Source organism: Lactuca sativa, chromosome 8 (assembly GCF_002870075.4).
Source record: "Lactuca sativa cultivar Salinas chromosome 8, Lsat_Salinas_v11, whole genome shotgun sequence".
Classification (NCBI taxonomy): Eukaryota; Viridiplantae; Streptophyta; class Magnoliopsida; order Asterales; family Asteraceae; genus Lactuca; species Lactuca sativa.
Genome location: NC_056630.2, coordinates 297313193 through 297320335, shown reverse-complemented (window position 1 = coordinate 297320335; position 7143 = coordinate 297313193).

Genomic DNA, 7143 nt, shown 5'->3' with positions numbered 1-7143 from the left:
GAACTCAGTGTTTACGGCTGTAAGCTCGGACCGAGAACACAGAATCTTCAATTTTTGAATGAAACAATAAATTCCCCTTTTTGAAACACGCGAACTAGCACCAAATAACGACTGTAGAATGCCTTTGACGCCGGTCTAGCTCTGATACCAATTGTAAGGTCCAAAATCGGATCTTACCAGTGATCAAAAGCACACAACAATCAAACAGGACGAAATAATAAGCAAAGATGTAACAAACCAAGCTTGCATACGTTTTATAACCTTAAACGTCTGATACAACTTGGTGGAACCACAAAACACTAAAGGCATCAACCAACATTACGTATGACGCAACCCTATATATATATATATATATATATATATATATATATATATATATATAGACACCCAAGACCGTGAGGAGTTTACGTCCGTAAACTCATTTACAACCGTAAACTGACAAAAAAGCTAATTACAAATGTACCCCTATCACTAACTGCAACACCTAGACCAAACCATTATTCTAAGACCTTCATACACTACGTCCTTTCCTTGAAACACTCACAAAAGCTTCTTCACACACAAAGAGAGGATAAGAATGAATTACGGTTTTCTTGAGAGTGAGGAGGCTGATGGGAAAATAGGGAAGGAGGCTATAATGGGGTTTATATAGCCTTAAACCCCTAAAATTAGGGTTTTTCCCCCGGCCGCGTACGTTGAGCGTACCATATGGTACGCTGCGCGTACGCTTCTCCTCCCCGCGCTTCATTAAATTGCTACACCCAGCGTACAACGGGTTTATGCCCCGCGTATGGCTTATGGGCAGACTAAGGCTCGGCCCAAAGCAAAGAGGCCCAATCCCATAAACAATTCTATTATAGCCCAACATAAAAATTGAGAATCTAAATAAATTTATACCTCGGAAGGCGATCGTTACAAATCTCCCCCACTTGAATCAGACTTCGTCCTCGAAGTCCGCTGCTAATGAATCTGAAAACAATTATGGGTAATGCTCAAACATCTCTTCCTCGGATTTCCACGTCCACTCTGAACCCTTCCGGTGCTGCCACTGCACCTTCACTAGCTGAACTACCTTGTTCCTCAAGGTCTTTGTCTTCCGGTCCAAAATCGCGACCGGTTTCTCAATGAAATTCAGGCTACTATCAATCTGAATGTCTTCCAAGGGTACAACCGCTGACTCGTCCACTAAACACTTCCGTAACTAGGAAACATGGAATGTGTTGTGGATTTGGCTGAGCTCTGCCGGAAGATCCAACCGATAAGCAACACGACCCACCCGGGCCAAAACCCTAAAAGGACCGATGAACCTGGGGCTCAGCTTGCCCTCTTTCAGAATCTGATGACACCCTTACAGGGTGATACCTTCAGGAGGACCATGTCACCCACATGAAACTCCAAGTCTGAATGCCTCCTGTCGGCGTAACTCTTCTGCCGACTCTGCGCAGTCTGCAGTCTACTACGAACCTGCTGAATCAACTATGACGTCTTGAGCACCACTTCGGTGCTCCCAATGACACGCTGACCGACCTCGCCCTAACAAATCGGGGTCCTGCACTTCCTCCCGTAGAGCATCTCGAAAGGAGGGCGGTCAATACTCGAATGGTAACTGTTGTTATACGAAAATTCTGCTAACGGAAGATACGTATCCCAACTGCCACCAAAATCTAGAACACATGCCTGGAGCATTTCCTCGAGAGTTTGAATCTTCCTCTAGCTCTGCCTTCCGTCTAGGGTGGAAAGCGGTGCTGAAATGGAGACGAGTTCCCATCTCGTCATGAAACCGCTTCCAGAATCTGGAAGTAAAACGGATGTCTCGGTCTGACACCACTGAAACAAGCACTCCATGCCGTGCCACAACCACTCACACATAAACATCAGCTAGCTTCTCCGCCGATATGCTCTCCTGGATCGGTATAAAATGAGCACTTTTCGTCAACCGATCCACAATAACCCAAATCGAATTCACTCCACGCGCGGTCCTGGGAAGCTTAGGGATGAAATCCATGGTGATGTCTTCCCATTTCCACATTGGAATTTCTAACGGCTGCATCTTGCCGTGAGGCCTCTGTGCTCTGCCTTGACTTTCCTGCAGGTCAGGCACCTCTCCACATACCAAGCGACATCCCGCTTCATGCAGGGCCACCAATAATAGGGTCGAAGATCTCTATACATCTTTGTCGCCCCTGGATGGATGGAAAATCGAGACTTATGGGTCTCGTCCATCAATACCTGCCGTACACCGCCCCAGTACGGTACCCAAACTCTCCCATGAAGGGTCAACAGTCCTCGACCATCATAGTCAAAGGAAGATACTCGGCCCATGATCCTCTCACACTTCTGCCTCTCCTCCTTGAGTGTAACATCCCAAAAATACGAGCCAAAAATTTCATTTTTAAAACATAGGCTTTGCAAAACATTAAAAATAAAACATTCACCGATCATATCATCTCATAAAAGATGTTGCGTGTCTGGAAACCATTTTATAAAACATAATAGTGTCGGAGTACAAATCCCCAAGAAGATCTCGTAGTGCGGAATACAAAGCATGTATGTGATGTGCCGCTACCGCACCAGCTCCTTTCCCTTCGAAGAAGAGGTACCTGAAACCAAAACTGAAAACTATAAGCACGAAGCTTAGTGAGTTCCCCCAACATACCACATACCATACAATCACATAACATACATATATTGTGAGGCATATCTGGGTTCCCGACCCACCCCTTCAGTCCTCTCGACCGGATACAGACTAGTATATCTGGGATCTAGCCTCCCTTTCGGTCCTCTCGACCGGATACTGACTAGCATATCTGGGTGTTGGTCTCCCCTTCGGTCCTCTCGACCGGATGCTGACTAGCATATCTGGGAGCTGGCCTCCCCTTTGGTCCTCTCGACCGGATACTGGGGACTATTTCACCCCTACTACTACCACATAACACATATATCACATAATCTATCTAGCATGGCTGGGCACGACCGCCCCTTCGGTCCTATCGACCGGTATTCTGGGGGACTATCTCCCCCTACTGTCACTAGCACATAGCATCATATCATACTAGCACAATAACATATCACAGGTAGCAGCAACCCTAGATGAATATCACAGAGACAAACATATACCATACAATTCCTACTGGTGGGCCGACATTGTGGCCGTAGACCCACCGCTACTGGAAGGTAACTCACCTCAAAGTAGCTGCTGATCTACGTGGGAACTGACTGTCCTCTGTTGCTGCTGCCCTGGAAATCCTCCGGCTATAAATCCCACAAAACACTCAGTCAAATACTGCTAACCGACCTCAGGGTAAAATGACCATTTATCCCTAACCAAGCTAAGAGTCAAAGTTAAAATCAACTTCCAGTTGACCCGACTCGCCGAGTTGGCTTGCCAACTCGCCGAGTCCCTATCCATTCGATTGACCATAATCCCGTCTCTACTCGTCGAGTTAGGCATTGACTCGACGAATTTTCTTCTAACCGATGTCCAATAGTCCTTCATCCTACTCGTCGAGCTGTATGAACAACTCGTCGAGTTCATCTTCATCCGAAGAACATGCTATGCTGAGACTCGCCGATTTGTATGAACAGCTCGCCGAGTCTGTTCTTGAGGCAAGAAGATTGCCTTGGACTCGCCGAGTTACTTCATGGGTGAGTCTGGCTTCCGACTCACTGAGTCACACCCCATGACTCACTACTCCACTCCGCAAACACGAAAAGGGGGAAAACTCGAGGACTCGCGACTCGACTCGCCGAGTCCGATGAACGACTCGCCGAGTCTGTCACATGCAAATACTATATACTCGATTTTCATTGAATCCAGCTCATGCCATACCTAGATCTGGGTTTCTAGGGATTGATTAACACGTAAAGTTTCCAACTTTACATGTAAATAAACACCAATGAAGGTTTTAGGGCTGCGGTAAAAGAGTAGATCTAGGGATTTCATGCAATATGGCTTCATAAAGGCAGTGGATCCGAGCTCCTAGAGCTCAATCATGCCTAGATCTAAAGGTTAATCAACTTATTACAGACCCTAAATCATACCCAAGCTTGGAAATGACTCAAGAAGGACTTTAATGGAGCTATAAGGGACTATAAGCATGAAAACAGAGGGAAACTGAGTTATACCTCAAGGAAATCACTGAAATAACACCAAGATGTCTGGCCTCCTTCTTCTCTTCTTGATCTACTCTCCTTTTCTCTCAAAATCTTCAAGAAAACACACCAAAACACTTCAATCTCACAAGGAACAAGGGTTGGACGATATAGGGAGCTTTGAGGGTGAAGGGGGCGAGCTTGGGGCGCATAAGGTTGGTTTAAATAGGGTGCAAACCCTTGGAATTAGGGTTTCATCAGACAGCGAGGACTCGCCGAGTCGCCAACTTAAACGTGTTCCATATCCCGTATCTACTCGGCGAGTCGGGCCTACAAATCGCCGAGTCCAAGGCTAAAAATGCAAAACACTTAGATAAATTTCACATACCAGGAACCAGGTGTTACAAATCTCCCCCACTTATTTTATACTTCGTCCTCGAAGTCTGCTGCTCGATCCTGAAACAGCTCGGGGTAATGCTCCTACATTTCTTCCACCGGCTCCCAAGTCCACTCTGAACCCTTTCGGTGATGCCACTGCACCTTCACTAATTCCACCTTCTTGTTCCTCAGATCCTTCGACTTTCAGTCTAGGATTGCGACTGGGCGCTCAATGTAATTCAGGCTGTTATCAACCTGGGTATCCTCTAATGGCACCACCGCTGAATCATCCACTAGGCACTTCCGCAGCTGGGAGACATGGAAGGTGCTGTGGATCTGACTGAGCTCGGCTGGTAGATCTAGCCTATATGCCACCTTGCCCACCCGGGCTACAACCCTAAAAAGACCAATGTATCTCGGGCCCAACTTTCCCCGCTTCCTGAATCGAATGACGCCCTTCCAAGGCGACACCTTCAGGAGAACCATATCCCCGACCTGGACTCCAGGTCTGACCGGCGCTTGTCGGCGTAACTTTTCTGCCGACTCTGCGCAGTCTGCAGCCTGCTTCGAACCTGCTGGATTCTCTCGGTCGTCTTGAGCACCACCTCAGTGCTCCCCATGACCCTCTGGCCAACTTCACCCTAACATATCGCGGTCCTGCACCTCCGTCCGTACAACATCTCGAATGGAGGGCGGTCGATACTCGCGTGGTAGCTGTTGTTGTACGAGAACTCAGCCAAGGGAAGATAGGTATCCCAACTACCACCAAAGTCTAGCACGCATGCCCGCAACATATCCTCTAACGTCTAGATGGTCCGCTCGCTCTGACCATCCGTCTGCGGGTGAAAGGTGGTGCTAAAATGTAGACGAGTGCCCAACTTATCAGGAAACTTCTTCCAAAACCTGGAAGTGAACCGCACATCTCGGTCTAATATCACCGACACTGGCACCCTGTGCCACGCCACTATCTCCCTGATATAGATATCGTCCAACTTTTCGGCCGAGATACTCTCCTGGATCGGAGTAAAATGGGCGCTCTTGGTCAATCGATCCACGATGACCCAAATCCTCGCGCAGTCCGGAGAAGCTTTGTGATAAAATCCATCATAATATCTTCCCATTTCCACAACGGGATATCTAATGGCTGCATCTTGCCGTGCGGTCTCTGATGCTCGGCCTTGACCTTCCTGCAGGTCAAACATCGCTTGACGTACCAGGCCACATCCCGCTTCATGCAGGGCCACCAATAGTCTAGAAGAAGATCCCTATACATCTTCGTCACCCCTGGATGAATAGAGAATCGGGATTTGTGCGCCTCCTCCATCAAGATCTGGCGCACGCCTCCGTGATACGGCACCCACACCCTACGGTGTAGTGTCAATAATCCTCGACTATCATAATCGAAGGAGGTGACTTGACCCACTATTCGCTCGCTTTTCCGATGTTCCTCCTTCATAGCCTCCTGCTGAGCTTCCCGAATCTGCTCTAGCAGTGGAGTCACCACCGTCATCCTCATACACACATCCCTGATCGGTGCCGCCTTACGGCTAAGCGCATCGGCCACCACATTGGCCTTCCCCGGGTGATAAAGGATCTCGCAATCATAATCTTGTACCATGTCCAACCACCGACACTGCCTCATGTTCAAATTCGGATGATCCATGAGGTACCTCAAACTCTTGTGGTCCGTGTAAATGGTACAGCAAACCCCGTAGAGGTAATGCCGCCAAATCTTGAGGGCGAAGACCACCGCCCCCAAATCTAAATCATGCGTCAGGTAGTTTGCCTCGTGAGTCTTTAGCTGCCTCGAGGCATAAGCAATGACATGCCCCCTCTTCATCAATACTGCGCCTAATCCTGAGATAGACGCATCACAGTATACCACAAAATCCTCAACGCCCTCGGGCAGGGCTAAGATTGGCGCCTTGCACAATCTCCGCCTCAGAATCTCGAACGCTGCCTGCTGCTCAGGCCCCCATCGAAAGACCACGGCTTTCCTAGTCAACCGTGCCAGGGGTACAACTATCTTCGAGAAATCCTGAATGAATCTCCTATAGTAGCCTGCTAATCCTAGGAAACTCTGAATCTCGGATGGAGACTTCGGAACCTCCCACCTCATCACGGCCTCCACCTTGGTCGGGTCTACTGAAATCCTATTCTGGTTGACGAGGTGCCCAAGAAACTGCACCTCGCGCAACCAAAACTCACATTTTGAGAACTTGGCGTACAAGCTCTCCCTCCTCAAGGTCTCCAAAACCTCTCTTAGATGCTCCTCGTGCTCCTCCTGTGTCGTGGAATAAACCAAGATGTCATCAATGAAAACTATCACAGACCGATCCAGCGTCGGTCTACACACGCGGTTCATGAGGTCCATGAACGTGGCAGGAGCATTGGTGAGCCCAAACGACATCACCACAAACTCATAATGGCCATAACGCGTCCGAAACGCGGTCTTCTGTACATCCTCCTCTTTGACCCTCATCTGATGATCGTCCGAAACGCGGTCTTCTGTACATCCTCCTCTTTGACCCTCATCTGATGATAACCTGAACGCAAATCGATCTTGGAGAACCAAGATGCTCCCTGCAACTGATCAAACAGGTCATCAATCCTCAGGAGTGGGTAACGGTTCTTCACCGTTACCTTATTCAGCTCCCGGTAATCTATACACAT